Source organism: Neofelis nebulosa, chromosome 6 (genome assembly GCF_028018385.1).
Source record: "Neofelis nebulosa isolate mNeoNeb1 chromosome 6, mNeoNeb1.pri, whole genome shotgun sequence".
NCBI lineage: Eukaryota > Metazoa > Chordata > Mammalia > Carnivora > Felidae > Neofelis > Neofelis nebulosa.
Genome location: NC_080787.1, coordinates 71,614,395 through 71,632,432, shown reverse-complemented (window position 1 = coordinate 71,632,432; position 18,038 = coordinate 71,614,395). Strand labels below are relative to the sequence as shown.

The 18,038-nt window shown below is 36.0% G+C and overlaps 1 protein-coding gene across 4 annotated transcripts in view; it reads left to right on the top strand.

Moving 5' to 3' along the window:
• The window catches only part of FILIP1 (filamin A interacting protein 1), a 303,731-nt gene that overhangs the window by 101,705 nt on the left and 183,988 nt on the right, over positions 1–18,038 (top strand). Inside the window, exon 1 of one of the 4 annotated variants that reach the window (XM_058734500.1) lies at positions 10,354–10,784. The exons of 2 other annotated variants lie outside the window; for them this stretch is intronic. The gene's annotated coding sequence lies outside the window, so the exon portion shown is untranslated. Of the gene's footprint in view, positions 1–10,353; positions 10,785–16,193; positions 16,487–18,038 lie in introns of those variants that run through there. One more of the 4 variants, XM_058734501.1, reaches the window with a different exon arrangement.

Sequence of the window (18,038 nt, the reverse complement as noted above, 5' to 3'; positions counted from 1 at the left end):
TTAAGTTATTTTAGGGATGTTAAGATAGATACTTATAGTATCATTTTTCAAAGTTTTCCCTGAGCCCTGCAGCTACAAGTTATTTTTTCTCTGTGTATTTCTTTTTGTTTTTTTAAGGGAGTTTTTTTTTAAGGTTTATTTATTTATTTTGAAAGAGAGCATGAGCTTGAGCCAGGGAGGGGTAGAGAGAGGAGGAGAGAAAGAATCCAGGCGGGGTCCTCATTATCAGCCTAGAGCCCAATGTGGGGCTCAAACCCATGAACCATGAGATCATGAGCTGAGCCTAAATCAAGAATTGATGATGAAATGTGGGGCTTGAACCCATGAACTACAACATCATGACCTGAGCCAAAGTCAAGAGTCAACGCTTAACTGACTAAGCCACTCAGGTGTCCCACTGTATATTTCTTAGAGCTTTCTTGCTTTGTCCATTTTGCTGTGTATCTGCCTCATCTTCATTGCTAGACAAAGCTCTTGAGTGTGGTTCTTGTTTGTGTTACTCTTTTTTCATCCTGTAGTGCATGCAGGGGTTCCAACCTTGGCACTATTGACACTATGGCTGGATAATTCTTTGTTTTGGGCAGTTGTCCTGTGCTTTGGAGGATATTTAACAGCATCATTGGCCTCTACCCACTGGATGCCAGTAGAATCCTCAGTTGTGAAAACCAAGTGTCTCCAGACATTGCTCAATATCCTTGGGGTGACAAAGGTACTCTCCGTTGAGAACGATTTCTTCTGAATGCCTTACACAGAGCACATGCTCCCTGTTTATTACTGAAATTCTATAGCAAATTTTGATTGAATCCCACAAAGGCAAACATAGGATTCGTATTTTCTTGAGGAAAGTGGTCTAGTGTCTTGGACTAGCTAGTGGACTAGCCTTCTTGTTTGCAGGTCTGGCTCACCACTAGGATGAGTTATGCTCCTGTCACCACTCACTGTCACCTCCCTCCTCAAAGCCTTGTTTTTATACCTATGTATTTATACCTGAAAACATTTGGAGGTTTATAGTTTTGGTGAGTAGCTTATGTCCATTGCTTCCATAATGCTGTATTCATTTTCTGATAAATGCTGTCAGTCACATTTACATTGAACTGCACTTGCTTTACAGATGACAGAATTTCTAAAATGTACCCAGACCCAGAAGATTAGGATACTATTTATTGGCATAAATGAGCAAAATTAGGCTCTGGAACCATAACATTGTTTCCCCTTTAGCAAGACTACCACTATTGTAATCAGCATTTTTGAAAATAAACTTTCCTGCTTTCCTATTTTTGCAATTTTTACAGTGCTTTTAATAGTTTAGGATTATGTATAAAAACCTAAGCAATAAATTATGTTTTGTAAAAAAAAAAAAGATGTTTATATTTGAAGCAAAGGTTATAACCAGTAACACATTTTTAGGTAATAGAAATAATTTTAAGCAATAAAAATAATTTTAGATAATTAATTTTAGCTGGCAGTAGGCCCCACGAATGCCTGTTGCCTTTTCTTTTTTCTCACACTTCATTCCCACTCTGTGACACTGGCTCCCCATCTTCTTATGTACTGTGACTGGCAGTTGCCGAGGTGGCGGTGGCGGTGGTGGGAGGTCCAGAATGGTGGTGGGGTGTGTAGATTAAACTCCATTATCTGTATTTGACAATTGAAGAAATAGGCTCAGAGAGATGAAGTCATTTTTAAAAATTATCTTGCTAGTTGAGGTCAGAGAAAAGTCTCTTTTTTCCCAGGGCTCTTTCTGCTATAAGACATATTCAGATAGTGATGTCGTATTTCAGATATTGCTGTGGGAGTGCAAAAAGTGTTTCTCCATCCCTTATCACTTAAAGTCAACAACAGCACAATGGCTGGACACTTTCCTCAGGTAAGCCCTAAAGGTGAAAACATTTCCCCTTTTCTGCACTATGCAGAATGTCTGCACTCTGCAGAATTTCCAGGAAGAACCCAAACACAATCTATGGCTCAGAGGGAAAATGCCAGAGGAGAAAGTTATAGAAGCAAGCATAGTGATGTAATGTTATGAAGAATTAAAACATTTGCAAAGATGAAAGAGTAGAAAAAGCATGGAGAGCAGAGCAACCCTCGTTCATTTTGAATAATCATGAAAAGATGACCTTTTTCTTTTTCTTGTGAGCAAATATTAAGAGGAATTTAATAAATGAAACTGAATGCCAGACTCACACCAGACAAAATTCAGCTGTGTTTGTTTAATTATTACATTATCTTGAGCCAAATTCACTGAACTCCTGAATAATAACAGGAAAGGGAAATCATGCCAAACACAGGTCTGTATGTTTCTACCTCCGCAAAATATTGGAAAACCACACCAGTGAAAAATAATTTTAAATAATCTTATTTTCCTACTACAAAAACAAAATGTCAATTAAAAATTTTAGAAAATATATGGATGATAACCATGTAAGTATTATGGTATGTATTACAGATATAAATATACACTTACATGTATATACATATATGTGTGTATTTATATATTTCTGTAGAAATACATATGCATAGTATGTGAGGAAATACCTATATCTATATTTATTTATCTGTTTCTATATCCCCATTGAAATAATACTAATTCATTAATGCTATTTATTGACTACTCTCTTCACTTAACTTTCAGTGAGCTTCTTTCAAGTCATTAAATAATTTAATATTCTGTAATGTTATTAAAAACATTTTTTTAATCTTTATTTATTTTTGAGAGAGAGAGAAAGAGACAGAGTGTGAGTGGGAGAGGGGCAGAGAGCGAGTGGGAGACACAGAATCTGAAGCAGGCTCCTGGCTCTCAGCTGTCAGCACAGAGCCTGATACGGGGCTCAAACTCATGTACCATGAGATCATGACCTGAGCCAAAGTCAGATGCTTAACCAACTGGGCCACCCAGGTGCCCCTGTATTGTTATTTTTAATGGCTAAAGAGTCAATAAGGATACTGTGATTGTCTTAAAGAGTTCAATTTATTTTTTAAAAAATTACTGCTTTGTAATTTTCATTCACCTTTTTATTATTTTGCTCTACCTAATGATTCCAATTTCTACATTCATTTTATACTCGCTGAACACTAGGCTTTTGAAAAAATTTTCTTCATCGTTTCCTCATATGGTTAAATTACCTCATGGTCCTGAAGATGGGTGACCAAAAGGAAAGCTTTGAGGCACAGAAATTTTAGATTATTTCATTATTTCATTATTTAGATATTCATTTTCCTGTCCCTGATTATAATATTTCAGCTCTCCCAGGAAGTGAGTGATGACCCATTTTCAGATGAAAGAAGTAAAGAATGCAAATATTAAGCACACAAGGCCTGCTCAGCTGTAAAATGGATATTAAATTCAAGTATTTCTGAGCATTTCTCACCCTGAACTTTTCACCCTGAGTGTTGAACCCTTGTGATCACATTTCCTCTTACTAACTGTTTGTTAGCTGTTGGCCCACAGCTTTTGCTGCCCAGACATCTTTATTTCTTGATATTTTTCTCTTTCATTATCAGATAGAATAACATGTTGATGAGTTTTGCTGATAAAAGCAAGAATGAAGCCTATTCTCCCTGTGGTTTTTAAGAGTAATTTGCTTCAGGCAGTCCTTCCTAGTTTCCTTACTTTTTTTTCTTAATCCACTACAATATATATATATATATAGTATAAAATTGTATATAAATAAATATATATATATGTATATGTATATATATGTATATATTGTATATAAATATATATATGTATATATATATATATTTATTTATTTATTTATTTTGAGAGAGACAGAGAGAGAGAGTGCATGTGTGCTCAGGGGAGGGGCAGAGAGAGAGGGAGATAGAATCCCAAGCAGGCTCCCTTGCTGTCAGCGCAGAGCTCCATGTGGGGCTCAAACCCACAAACTGTGAGATCATGGCCTGAGCTAAAATCAAGAGTTGAACTCTTAACCAACTGAGTCACCCAGGTGCCCCTTCACCTGGGTGATTTCCATGTAAAGACTTGATTGGATTCAAAGAATTCAGTTTGTATAGATATTTTAAGATGACAGCCATATTAATATTCATAATTAAAATAATAAGTAACATTTATAGTAAGCACTATTTTGAAGAAATTGTATGAAAGTAGAGAGAATAGTGTAGTGACCACCTATTACCCAGCTTCAATAGCTGTCAACCTATGGGCAATCTTGTTTCATTATTCTCTTGACCACTTCCCTTCCTTTCCTCACACTGGATTGTTTTCATGTAAATCCAAGACACTATATTATTTCATCTGTAAATATTTCAACAGGTAAGGGCTCTTAGATATTGTGTATTTTAAATAATGTTTAATTGTATACTTTTTATTAAATTATAACACAAAAATTTTTTTAATTAAATTATAACAGACAAAAATTCTAGCAAGAAATAGGATGTTACCAATGCCACAGAAGCCTTACTTGTGCCCATTTCCAGTTGTGTCCCCACCTTCCAAGGGTAACTGCTATTCTAACTTCTAACACCATAGATTTATTTTGCCTGTTCTTGAACTTGGTGTGTATGCATTCATATAATGTATTGCTTTGGGTCTGGTTTCTTACATTTGACATTTTGTTTGAGAGATTTATCCATATTGTTACATATAGTTGTAGACTGTTCATTCTCCTTGCTGTTTAGCATGCCATTATCTGACTATATCATAATGTACCCATTCAATTGTAGAAAGCACTCAGAGAAAGTTTCTAGTGTTCAGCTATTATAAATAGTCTTAAATTCTTTTATTACTCTCACAGAAGAGGTAGTCTTAGGTGAAATAAACTAATTTTCTAAGTTCACACAGGTAATAAGTAATGGAGTCTGAATTCAAACTAGTTTTGCCTGACTCCAGAATCAGAGGTCTTAACCACTGTGTTTTCAAGGCAGCCTGTTTTGTAGAGTTAACTGTAGTTTATCTATATAGCGTATACATACAAACCCATAAGCTCTGTGGAAAAGGTGCATTATTCTTCATAGTTCTCTGCCCAATCATTGGTTTCCCAATTCAGAGTCTATTTCTTGAAGACTTGTAGAAAATTGTCTAGTCGTCTATTACAACTAAGAATTAAAGCATTGAACATGAGTGAGGAATGACTCTGGAATAGGAAGGAAGAAGGAAATACACTCAGAATAATGTTAGCTGACTCTGTTGTAAAGTAGGATGCTTGCGATCTTTCAACGTCTGCAGAATATGATCCTATAATAACTTTCAGAATTAAATTCTGTTCACCCAATTTCAAGCACATAAACAGGAAGTGAGGATTTTAATGTCTAATACAAGCATGTAAATGCTTCCTTTGCTCATGTAAATGCAAAAATATAATTATCTTATAACTTCCTAAAAACCTAGTCTTGGCTCTCTTTTCTCTGAAGCTGTTGGGAAAATAAATGATTTAATTGAATATTTTATGAATAAATGTAGGTGTGACACAGTATTCGTTTTATAAATGAAGAGAACAACGTAGTTATTTTATTATGACTATGTGTAGATATTACAAAGTAATAGCACTATTTCTTTTAAAGTTTTATAAGATCTAAATAGAAGCATATCTATATTAATAGAAAATGCAAGTATTTTTAAATTGTAGAACTTGACTATAGCAAGTATAAAACAATATCATTCTTTTTTTTTTCTTTGTTCTCAGCTGGAAATTTATTTATTTTTTCTAATATATGAAATTTATTGTCAAATTGGTTTCCATACAACACCCAGTGCTCATCCCAAAAGGTGCCCTCCTCAATACCCATCACCCACCCTCTCCTCCCTCCCACCCCCCATCAACCCTCAGTTTGTTCTCAGTTTTTAACAGTCTCTTATGCTTTGGCTCTCTCCCACTCTAACCTCTTTTTTTTTTTTTTTCCTTCCCCTCCCCCATGGGTTTCTGTAACGTTTCTCAGGATCCACATAAGAGTGAAACCATATGGTATCTGTCTTTCTCTGTATGGCTTATTTCACTTAGCATCACACTCTCCAGTTCCATCCACGTTGCTACAAAAGGCCATTTTTTCTCATTGCCACGTAGTATTCCATTGTGTATATAAACCACAATTTCTTTATCCATTCATCAGTTGATGGACATTTAGGCTCTTTCCATAATTTGGCTAATAAAACAATATCATTCTGATATCAAAGAGCTAGTTAATGTATGAGGATTCCTCCTGCCATCACCCATATTGTGTTTCTAAAAAAAAATTTTTATTTTTGAGAGAGTGCAAGTGGGGGAGGGGCGGAGAGACAGTGACAGAGGATCCAAAGTAGGTTCTGCACCGACAGCAGTGAGCCTGATGTGGGGCTTGAACTTACGAACCATGAGATTGTGATCTGAACCAAAGTTGGACGCTCAACCAACTGAGCCACCCAGGTGCCACCCCTCATCCCCGCATATTATCTTATGTTTTTTCTTACTGTTGGTTACATCTTTGAGAAGTTTTGGTTGTGAATGCATAGCTCGTAAACATTTAAAAATTGCTTATCAAATGATAGTCCAAAATTATATTCTTAGAATGTAATTTTAGAATTTCATTAGGCAGTGAACTCATTCATCATAGAACATCATGCATTGTTTGTTTTAGAGAGAATACTGAACAGCTCATATCCTTTGCTTAAAAATAGACAAGCAATTTTTTGCTTTTTTTTTTCTCAAAGCAATTATCTTCTTTTCAGTCCAATTTTCTCTTCTCTGGTATTCAACAGGACTTCAGTTCCAATGAGCTTTCATTTTACTCTGCTGATCATGTAGTTATGCCATTTTTTTTTTCTATCTGCCTCAGAGCTGTAGAATTTTAAATATATTTTTTTGGCCAGAAGCATATTTATTCAGGTATAGCAAAGCCTGTATCTTTTGACTCTCAGTGATTGCCAAGAATAGGATACTCGGACTACTAAATGTAAGGAGGCAGTTACGTAGTTAGGAACACAAATTTTTGGAACCAGCTCTCTGGTTCAAATTCTGATTCTGCTACTTATTTGCATGCAACCTTGATCAGGTTACTTAATATCTCTATGCCTCAGTTTTCTTGCCTGTAAAATGGGGGATAATAATACCTGACTTAGTGGGTTATTGTGAGAAGTAATGGGTTATTATATATATGTTAAGCCCTTATAACTGTGCTTGGCACATATTAAGTGTTACATAAGCATTTTTATTATTATCCTGACATCTGTTAACTTTCCCTTGAAATTTTAACAAAATTCAAAATAATTCACAATCTATGAATTTCTTTCTACAGCTTTTATATGCAGGTAATAATGACCCAACTGTGTCCAGAGAACCTAGAAATATTTTCCATAAGTTTTGGATAATATGCTCTAAGTTTTCTTCATCTTCATATGTTCATTTTCTCATTCAATCATTCCTATTTATTGAACACTTATTGTGGTGCTTGAGTAGTCAGTAAAGAACAAACAAGAAACATTTTCTACTACCTGGGAGCTTATATTCAAGTCTTATATCCAGGCAATAAATGTCAACAGAGATGTTTGTTTGAAAACTCCCCTCATAACTCCCCACCCCTGAACTTCATTTTGAAGCAAATGTTAAACTGATTAATTTTTTACTTAAAAAAAAAATCACTGTGCCTCTTTAAATGCACCAATGCAGTAAACTTTGGTTTTAGAAATTGATGTAGAGATAATGTGCCAACTCTCTTAATTCATTTGCTTTTTTCTCATTGATATTATTAACCTCTCTTCATGTTAAAAAGTTTTATCATGACTCATTCTTGAAGTTGGGAAATTCAGCTATAGTTGTAAGCATCAGATGTTCTTAGAATGCTCACACTTAAGACTGTGGGAAAAAGGTGCAGCTGAACGGTAATATATTAACAATATGTGTTGAAAAATCAGTTCCTTGTTGACTGTATACAAAACACAAATTTCTAATAGCTCTTAATGGCACTACTTCCTCTGTGGATTATGTAGGAAATTCTTTTGTCTGAATAATTGTTCCCTGAGGAAAGCTTTCAAAATAATTTCACTTTATAAAGAGGGATAGAGAATCCAAGTGTATATATGTGTGCACATGTGCATGGGTGAGATAGAGAAAGAGAGGCTGATTATTGTGGAATACTGAGTTAAACAAGCACATGTGCCAGTATAATTAAAGAACATAATTTGAAGGTAGCAACAGTATCTAATTATATAAAATACTCTGTATGCTGTTGCTTGTGATCACGTTGTTTAAAATAAACTAATGGCAATAATGGACTGCTAATCCAAGTGTTATAGAAAACAATGGTGGGAGGACTAGATTTTCACTAAAGAAAAAAAACAAAACAAAACACTGAGAACCCTAATTGTCTGGATAGTTAGAGAGGAAATAGCTTTCATGCTCATGATGGAATTATCTAGACCCATAAATGTAAAGTGGGCTATTTCCTCTCAGTTATCTTGGCTTGAGCTGTAAGTTCTCTGCTGCTATAATGTGAACTTAAAAAAAAAATTTTAATGTTTATTTATTTTTGAAAGAGACAAAGCGTGAGCAGGGGAAGGGCAGAGGAGAGAGGGAGACACAGAATCTGAAGCAGGTTTCAGGCTCTGAGCTGTCAGCACAGAACCTGACACGGGCCTCAGAACTCACAGACCATGAGATCATGACCTGAGCTGAAGTTGGACACTTAACTGACTGAGCCACCCAGGTGCCCCTAATGTGGACTTTTAGTAAGAGTGAAATGATACATTCCTGGAGTCCTCTGCAGTGAAGTGGTTCTCAACCTGGTGGGCTATGTTGTGTGCGGTATGTACATTTTCGAAACAATAATCTCTCCACACCCCTTTGTAATTTTTAAAAGTTCTCATGGTGATTCTGAACCATGTTCTAGCCCAGTCACATACTTCTACCTCCTATCAGAATCCACTTTTTAGGAACTGTGAATAGATTGTTTCTAAAAGATCCATTAGTGTTCTAGAAGAGTCAATTAATTTCACATAAGAACACTTCCATCTTAATAGAAGCCTTTTTAAAAAATCAAGCTTGGCCTAGACCCAGAAAGACTAAGAATCCAAACAAATGCAATTTTATATGTGAATAGTAGTAAGTAAATTAAGAGGAAAGGATGAATACTGTTAGTGTGGTGGCTGGGATGGGAAGAATGAAGATGTTTTCTAATTGGTTGAGGTATGGGGGGGGGTCAGTGAATCTTGGAGGTGAGAGTAATTGTTTTAAAAAGGAGGACACACATACACACACACACACACACACACACACACACACACCCTCTTGTGAAAAGTGGTAGCCTTTCCCAGAGAGACATTAGGGTTATCAAGCACATTGAGCACTTCTCACAAATTTACAATGCTCAAAATATTAAATCCATGCCTTTACATGTCTCCTTGGTCTAGTTTCAGTTTGCATGTCAAAAAAAGAGTATCATTAGACTGATAAACTGATATCAGGAAAGGGACCAACCTTTATAATGGTGTTAGTGAGGTTTTTGTCAGGGCAGTATTCTAGTGTGTTAACAAATAATGGCGTGTGTGTGTGTGTGTGTGTGTGTGTCCCTTCCTACTTTACCTGTGCTAAAGGGATCTCTCTCAGTGCCTCTTACATATGTAATAAATAGTCCCCAAAACTAGTTTAGCACAATTTTTTTCAAATAAGTCTAAATCTTGGCAGATTAATACTATTTTAGGATATAAGAATAAAATATCTTCAGACATTCTTCATGTGAGAGTGCAGAGTAGAAGTGACCCTTCTCTGGTTTTGGAGACTGCAGGGTTAATGATGAGGCAAGTCTGTCAACAGCTAGAGGTGTTTCAAGCCCTGGTTTTCCTGGAGGGTTCTCCATTTCTTACTTTGAATGAATGACCTGAGTGAGAATGCTAAGATTTTCCTTCTTAACCTTACTCCTTTCAAAAACATAGTATTACAGACATTCCTTTATGTTAACCTTATTTTAATAACATTCAGGTATTTAAACTGATCAAGTCTGATATGACAGGGTAGGTCATCTAGCTATGAAAGTAAAACAGCAGTATAAAACACTGTCTGGAACGATCACTTTCTGTGAAATTTCCCAACAGTTGTGATACATTTTAAAAAGGCTTTTTAAATTTAAGAACATTTATCTGAGAATGCCTAATTGAGAAAAGTACTGCACATTGGTAAATTGCTCTGCTCAAGACAACTGCTGCTATTTCTTCATCATATTTAAAGTGTCAAATCACAATTTGTATTTAAGAGCTTCAAATAATAATCACCTCTGTGTAATAAGCAGAAGTCCTTAAAAGGGTCTGCCGGTTTCCCTGAAATCTTTTACAGGGTGAGCAGAGCTATATCCACTGATAACCCAGCTGCCGAGGAACTGAGTAAAGCCGGCTCCAAACTTCTCAGCTGTTGACAGGCTTGACTTGCTGAGAACACTGGTTAAATATAGCACGCGCGAGCTCAGCTCCTCAACAAAGTCATTGCTCCGACAGTGTTGTGAAGGGAGCAGAAGACGAGAAATCTAATCTCAGAACCCAACAACACCTAGCAACAGTTGAAAAAACTTTTAAACAAAAGTCTGGGTGGGAGATATACAACAGCCTCCAATTTCTGCTGATCGGGATTTCAGGGAGAAGAAGCTGCTTTCTTTCCCCTTCTCTCTACTCAGTTTCCTGCATGACTTCAGCTATTGGCCAGTCCTAGGAAAGAAAGTGGGAAAAGCTTTTTCCTCTGTATTCTTTTGGGTTGGATAGTTTTCCAGGACTCCAGTCTCTCTTGGGCTGTGGGACAAGCCACTGGGTTCTTCAAAGGATAAACTACCTCCATAAAGGACATACTCTTGGTTAAACAAGCTGCCGTCAGGTAAGACCAAAATAAATAGCTATTTACTGTCTTAAGAAATTTCTGCTTCTACAAGAAGTGTTTTGTCTCAGATTCTGTGTTGTCAGTTTCCTTTGATTCTTACTGTTTCCACTGTGTGATAACACATTTAAGGAATTATCATAATTATTGTAAATTATTTTTAAAGAATCAGTACTGCCATCTCTCTCAGAATTATGCCAATTCCTTTTTAAACACAAAGATTGTTATAATGTTTTAATAGCCATCACAATATTTCTGCCAAGTTATCATTCTTTGGCAGGTAACAGAAATATGGCAAAGGACAAGTTCACAGCTCCTTTCACAGTTAAGACGGCTAAACAGTGGAAGAGATCTTTTCCCTAGGAGCAAAATAACGTTCATTTACTGAAACTAGCTGAGCAGCTTGTGTGGTAAATGAGAGGAGAGTCCTGCATGGTGTTTGTATTGCTATACTTAAGACGCCCTGCTATCTGCTTTTCCCTTTGCTTGATTCTCTGATTACACTGGTACACCTTGTGCTGGTTCTGACCTGGTTACGTTACAGTCACCCCAAATGCTTCTGACTAGGCACAAAATATGGCTGCTGTAAAGTCACTACTTTTGCAGTTGTTGAATATAAACCATTCAGGAGAATGTTTTTGTGTGTGTGTGTGTGATTTGGAAAATGATAAACTGAGTAATTGCTTGTGTATAGATAAAACAGATTCTGGTTTCTAAAATGGAAATTGAATTTATTAGAAAAAAACTCTTTCTAACGTTGTATATGTGTGTATATGAGTGTATTTACTATCATGCGAAGGAAATCCTCCTTTTATCTGTTGGTATATTGTCTCCCCCTCCATGAGTTGCCATGCGATTTTATCAGAAATGCTTAGAGTGATCAATTTCACATTGATTCTGACAAAAGTTGTGGCTGAATGTTGGGATATGGTTATTGAGACGTGGTGTCTATAACTGGGCTAGATTTACATAAGAAATTTTGTTCCTTTAAGTGAACATGATAATTTGGATGAATGTTCTAAATCTAAGGATAATATAAAACATACAGATGCACATTTTGAAAGGGAATTATTTGAGTCTATATTGTTAACTTAAACAAAGAATTTACCCAAGACCAGTTTTGAGCAGGTTGTTTATTGACATTAAGAATGTATCAACCTTTCAGTAAGTGTTCCTATGTTAAGAAAAATTCATTAAAGCTCATATATCGAATATGCAGGTAAATGAAATAGTATATACATTTCAGTATGTCCAATGCTTCATAATTCTGATTGCATGATTAGTTTATGAAGTAAATGAAGCTAGTCATATATAATGAATGTATACAAGTAATAGTGCAAAATGCATTCTGGTAACCTTGGTATCAGAGAATGAAGCTCCTGGTGCTTTAGTGGAGATGAAGTATCTTCGTCTTGAAAAAATTTTGAAAAGTCAGAACAAAATGCTTTACATTTTTCTTGTTTTTATCTTGGGAAGGGTCACATTGTTGGCTTACAAGTGTATGTGTAAAGCCAAACTCTGCCATTAGTTCTAGGCATGTAATTTCTTTTGGAGTTAATGGAACACTGTGCAGATAACTGAGTACAGCATTTGGCCCTGAGTGAAATCTATTCTTCAGAATGAATCAATTTCTGAGAATCATTGTCTTCATGGCTGTAAATTTACTCATGAGAATAAAAAATAGCTGAGGTTAGACCATGTGCTTCCCTCCAGTATATGAACAATGAAACCCTCCATGAACCGTGCGGATTCTGTTCTCCTGTTCACTCAAATTCACGTTTCTATGTTATTTCACAAGCTACCCTTTCCCCTTTACCATAAGCATTGTTAGATTCCATTATTGTATCTCCTACCACACTAAGACCTCTTCCCTTTACTCTCAGTCTGGATTATAACAATGCTGGCCCCCCTACTACCCCTCCTTGCCATCCAAACCATTTTGCCAATGACCACAGGGTTAATTTTCCTAAAACATTGCTCTACTTGTTTCTCTATTCTTCAGTTATCTTTTGTCACTCCTGGTTGCTGCCAAACACCTAGGCTGGGTATTTTGAAAACCTTCCATCATCTGGCATGTACTTAACTTTTCCAGTTTCACCTCCCATTACTCAACAAGTGTCCTTCTGCTTCAGATATTTCAGATTTGGAGCCATTCTCCAAACACATACACAGTGTGCATTTCAGTGCTACATCCCTGCCTGTTTCATTCCCCCTGCTTGGAATACCTTTCCTGCATTTTCCTGTAGATACCTTGTCCACTCTTTAAAGCCCAGATCAGTGTCTTCTACTTTCACAATGAATCCCTGACCATGCCTTTTAGGAGTGATTCCTTTTTAGTTTAGACAGTTTGGTGCTCTGTTAGAATTAAGGAACGTTGGGACACGGTTTGTGTATGTAAATTCAGAACAATTTGATGAAGCAATTGGGTGCAAAGTGTTGTCCTAAGCATCGCTTGGTTTTGGAGCTTTTTATCCCCATGCACACTGTGGATGTTCTATCAACTTTTTTGGCTCTAGATTTCTGATGATGAATACATGACAAAGTATAAATAGGTATAAAATCAAGAAAAGCCACTTACAGTGCAGTTAATAACTTTTTATCTCAAAAATTTCTCAAGGCAAGTCTTCATAGTTTTATTATGCGCAGAGAAGTTACAAGTAATTCTAACTATGCTCATGTACCTGATTGTGGAGATGATGTACCTCTTGAGAATAAAATAGAAAGAACTATATATAAAGACTGTGAATATATATATGCTTGTCCTATGTATGCATCTACCCACCTAAATGCTATAACTCATAACTTTTATCATCTTTTGGTACCAGATTCAATTTATAACCACCTTTGGTACTGTTCATTCAAGTCATGGTATTTTGTGGATCGTCATGGATAACAATCTGGCTTGGAACATTAAAATATTTAAATATCATGTTGTGATCCCTTTTTCCTTTTTTCCCTAGATAGTTAAAAATAGAGACATTTTTCAGATTTATTTATTTTAAAAAAAAAAATTTTTTTTTTAACATTTATTTATTTTTGAGACAGAGAGAGACAGAGCATGAACGGGGGAGGGTCAGAGAGAGGGAGACACAGAATCTGAGACAGGCTCCAGGCTCTGAGCTGTCAGCACAGAGCCCGACGTGGGGCTCGAACCCACGGACCGCGAGATCATGACCCGAGCCGAAGTCAGCCGCCTAACCGACTGAGCCACCCAGGCGCCCCCAGATTTATTTTTAATCACTAGTGAAGACCATAAGTAAGGCACTGTATGAGACAAAACATGAATTATGATTTTGAAGCAATTTTTTCTGTGTCCACCAAAAGAAAGGCATTCTCTTTATACTTTCAGATAGCCAAGGAAGTTAAATTTACTCTTCTACATGTGTTTAGCAAGAATCATTATAGGATTTTACCAATGAAATTTGTGAAATATTTAATATATTCATTTAACAATGGTTTTCCTATGGTTATTTTTTAAATTTATTTTGTTAGAAGTGAAACTTGGTGGCAAAATACACATTCTAAACTAATGCTGATGATGTGTTTCTTGTTTGGAAGATGAACATGTCTTTGTAAAACAGGCGCCTTAAGAAATAGGGTTTTACAGAGCTTGCTTAATCCATATTTTTACTTACTTGTCTCATGTAATTTCTCTATACATGAGGATTTTAGAAAAGCAGCAGCTTGAGAAGTGAGGGGAAAGCTTAGGTTGAGATCTATTTTAGCAGGAAGATTTCAGAGAGAACACTGGTAACGCCTTGTTAGAAATATGACATGTAAAAGACTGCAACGTAAATTTGTTTATACATTAATTATTTTATTTTATTTATTTAAAAAATTTAAAAAAATATTTATTTATTTTTGAGAGAGACAGAGACAGAGCTTGAGAGGGGAAGGGGCAGAGAGAAAGGGAGACATAGAATCCAAAGCATGCTCCAGGCTCTGAGCTGTCAGCACAGAGCCCGATGCGGGGCTCAAACCCATGGACAGTGAGATCATGACCTGAACCGAAGTCGGATGCCCAACCAACTGAGCCACCCAGGCACACCTGATTATTTTAAATATATATAGCAATTGGAAGATAAGCTAATAAAATAAATTTTGTTTCCTTAAATGTGAACTGAAAATACAACAAGGATATTGGTATGAAGGAGGAGGTAAGGAAGGCTAGTAGCACAGACAAGTCAAATGGCCTGGATTCAGATCTTCACTCACTACAACCCTGGGCAATTATTCTCTGTGCCTCAGTTTCCTCATCTGTAAAATGAGGATAACAATACTATCTTCCTCCTAGAGTTGTTTTGAAGATTAAATGAGTTAATAAAAGTTAGTTGCCTGGTAGACTTCTCAATGAATTTAAGCTATTATTGCTTTATTATCACATCTTAAATGTAGTTATCTGTTTATTTTAATCTTTGTTGCATACAAAATCCTTAGATATAGATATTCTGTGAACTCAAGTTCATAGATCATAGGAAAGGCAGAAGAATGTATTGTTTAAATTTGGAATCTTGTTTGGGACATACTTTGCTGCTGGGTACTCTAAGCAGACATAGTTTGAACGCCGGCCAATAATTTAGTATGGAATTTATGTTTCAAACCCTCTCTTATCTCAGCAGTCTGCTGTCTTATAGAATCATTACTAAAAAGGCTAAAAAATCACCCACAGCATAGACTCTTCTACGGTTTCTAAATTTGCACTTGGAGATAAAGTATGTTTATACATAGTGCTTGGGTGCCTCTTTTATAGCCTACAACACTGGGTAACGTATGGCAATGAAGACTTCCTCCTCCATAGAAAATATACTAATAAATTTATCACTCTTTATTTCTTCACTTAGATGTTTTGTTTTGTTTTACCAACCTAGTAACAGATAAAAATGAAAAGACCAAAAAAGGTCATCTCACACTAGCTTTAACCTTACCAAATGGAAATGAATTCTTGTTATTCATTGTCCTTAATCCTATTCATTCTTAAACATGACAAGAAAGTATATTCCAAGGCAAACAAACAAAAAAAAAAACCCCTTATATCATAAAGATGTGTGTGTATATTATAAGGTACTTATATTCTGTATATTTAATTTAGCAAAAATATTTGAAACACTCTTATAAACAGGGAAGTTTCTTAGTAGCTTTAGCTCCAACAAACCTTATGCCGGGTAGTTATGGTTTCAACCCGACCATTTGCTTTATTTTTCCCAATTGAAAGGATAAGTTTCTAAAACATAAGGCAAACTGAGTTTTAGAATTGTCATTCTCTAATTAAAACCTTGCTATAGAAATAAAGTAGGAAGAAAAGAAAAGAAATAGGAACTTTTCCTGGCTTTACAGAATACATTATTAAGACTTGAGGGCAAAAATATAAGAACCTCAGGAAAATACATTGAATTATGTTCTTCTTTTCCCTTAAATGGTCAGTCCTACTCTTTGGCTAATCAGTGAAGAGGAAAGAGTACTACTACTTTCCCTGTGGCAATAGCTGACGCAGTTTGATTTCCAAGGCAAGGCAGGAATTATAGAAGAACTTGGAATAAGGAAAGTCAAACGTGAATTGAGCAGTTAGCGCTAGCTGGCCGCTAACCAGCTGATTGCAGAACTTGAGAAACTCCCAACAGAAATGAAGTAACAGGACGTTAACCAGCACCTCAGTCCCTGAGAGCTTTGTTTAAGCCACAGCAACACTGAAAAGTCAAAAGAAGGTTGGTGTTGCTTTTCCTTTTTGGGAAATGGTGTCAATGTGCATAATATTGGGTGATTTATGTGTTTCTGAGGTCTGTGAAAGACAGACTAAAAAACTGTAAAGCGAATGCAGAATTGATCTCAAGTGATCTGACTGTAATTGAGTCCTTAGGGTTAAGGTATATTTCTGTTTTTGCTTTCTTGCTTAAATTCTGCCACCTACTTCCTTTACTCAAATATAGATGAACATGATTGTTACCCGACTGGCCAAAGACCTTATATGTCTACACTTGAAAAAGGTCTTTTTTTTTTTGCAACAACTAATTGTAACTACAATCTTCCCAAGTTACTTTGAAGAGATGAATTATCTGCTGCTTATCTTTGTAAGGAAAAGGTGTAAGAAATCCATGAACTGAACACATCAGACTTGGCCAAATTCATTCTTTAAAAAATGATTTGCTGAAGATTTAAAGCTGAAAGGCAATTTGATTAAAAACAGTAAACTGTTGACATCACCAAGACAATCAAGTTACTGCCAACTTGCCTTGTTTGTCTGAAAGATCTTTATAAAAAATAAGGTTTTTAGGAACACCCACACATACAGACACAGAAATACATTCATAGGTGATATGGTAATAGGGATAAAAGGATTTTATTTTTTTTTTATATCCCTTTAATATACTTATGTCTTAACTAATTCACTTTAGGGCCTGCTTCTTTGAGGTACCACAGCACAACAGGAAAGGAAGAGGCATTGCTGAGTTCATAATGCTATTTCAGTGTGGCAGCCTAAGTACATGAGGAAATGACGCCCTGGGCCTGTATTTGGAGCCTCACAGTTACTGTGACGACAACACACACACTACTGGAAAACAAAGATGGTCTGCTTGCCAGGTTGAGCCAGGAAGAGTTTTGCCAGCTCAGATTTTTCCTAATTATTCTGTAAATCTTGAAATGTGACACTGGAGATATGTAAGCCTCTTTGTATTTCAAGAACTGTTTAGTAAGTGATACATACTTGAGCAGCATGGTGTTTGGATGAGGGAGGGGTCTTACACATAAGCTTAACTTTCACATGTTGTCTTGATAGACACCATCTTCTGGTTTGGACATCACCAAACCAACTTGTTTGATCACAGGCTGTTGTTTGCTATGGTGCATAAGGAAGCCAACTGCATTGGTAGAATTCACTCCTTAGGGGCTTCTCAACTTTGGGTTACATATCTCCACCTTCTGTATGCTGTTCATTTCAGAGATCATTGACCAGCATACCAGGTGTTCCTACCAATGACTGGGTATCTGAATCCCAATTCTTATATAATGATATAATCCATTATATAATAATAATAACAGTGTAAAATTCACCTCATCTATATAATGTATATCATATAGCTATACATAATTATTTACTATATACAGATGATGACAATATTAGGTAGCATGTACTGGAGATTATTGTGCCAAGCACTTCACATGGATGATTTTATTGACTTCTCATAACAACCTTGTGCGACATTAGTTTTATCTCTGTTTTATGGATTGGAAAAATGAGGCTGGTAGATGGTAACAAAC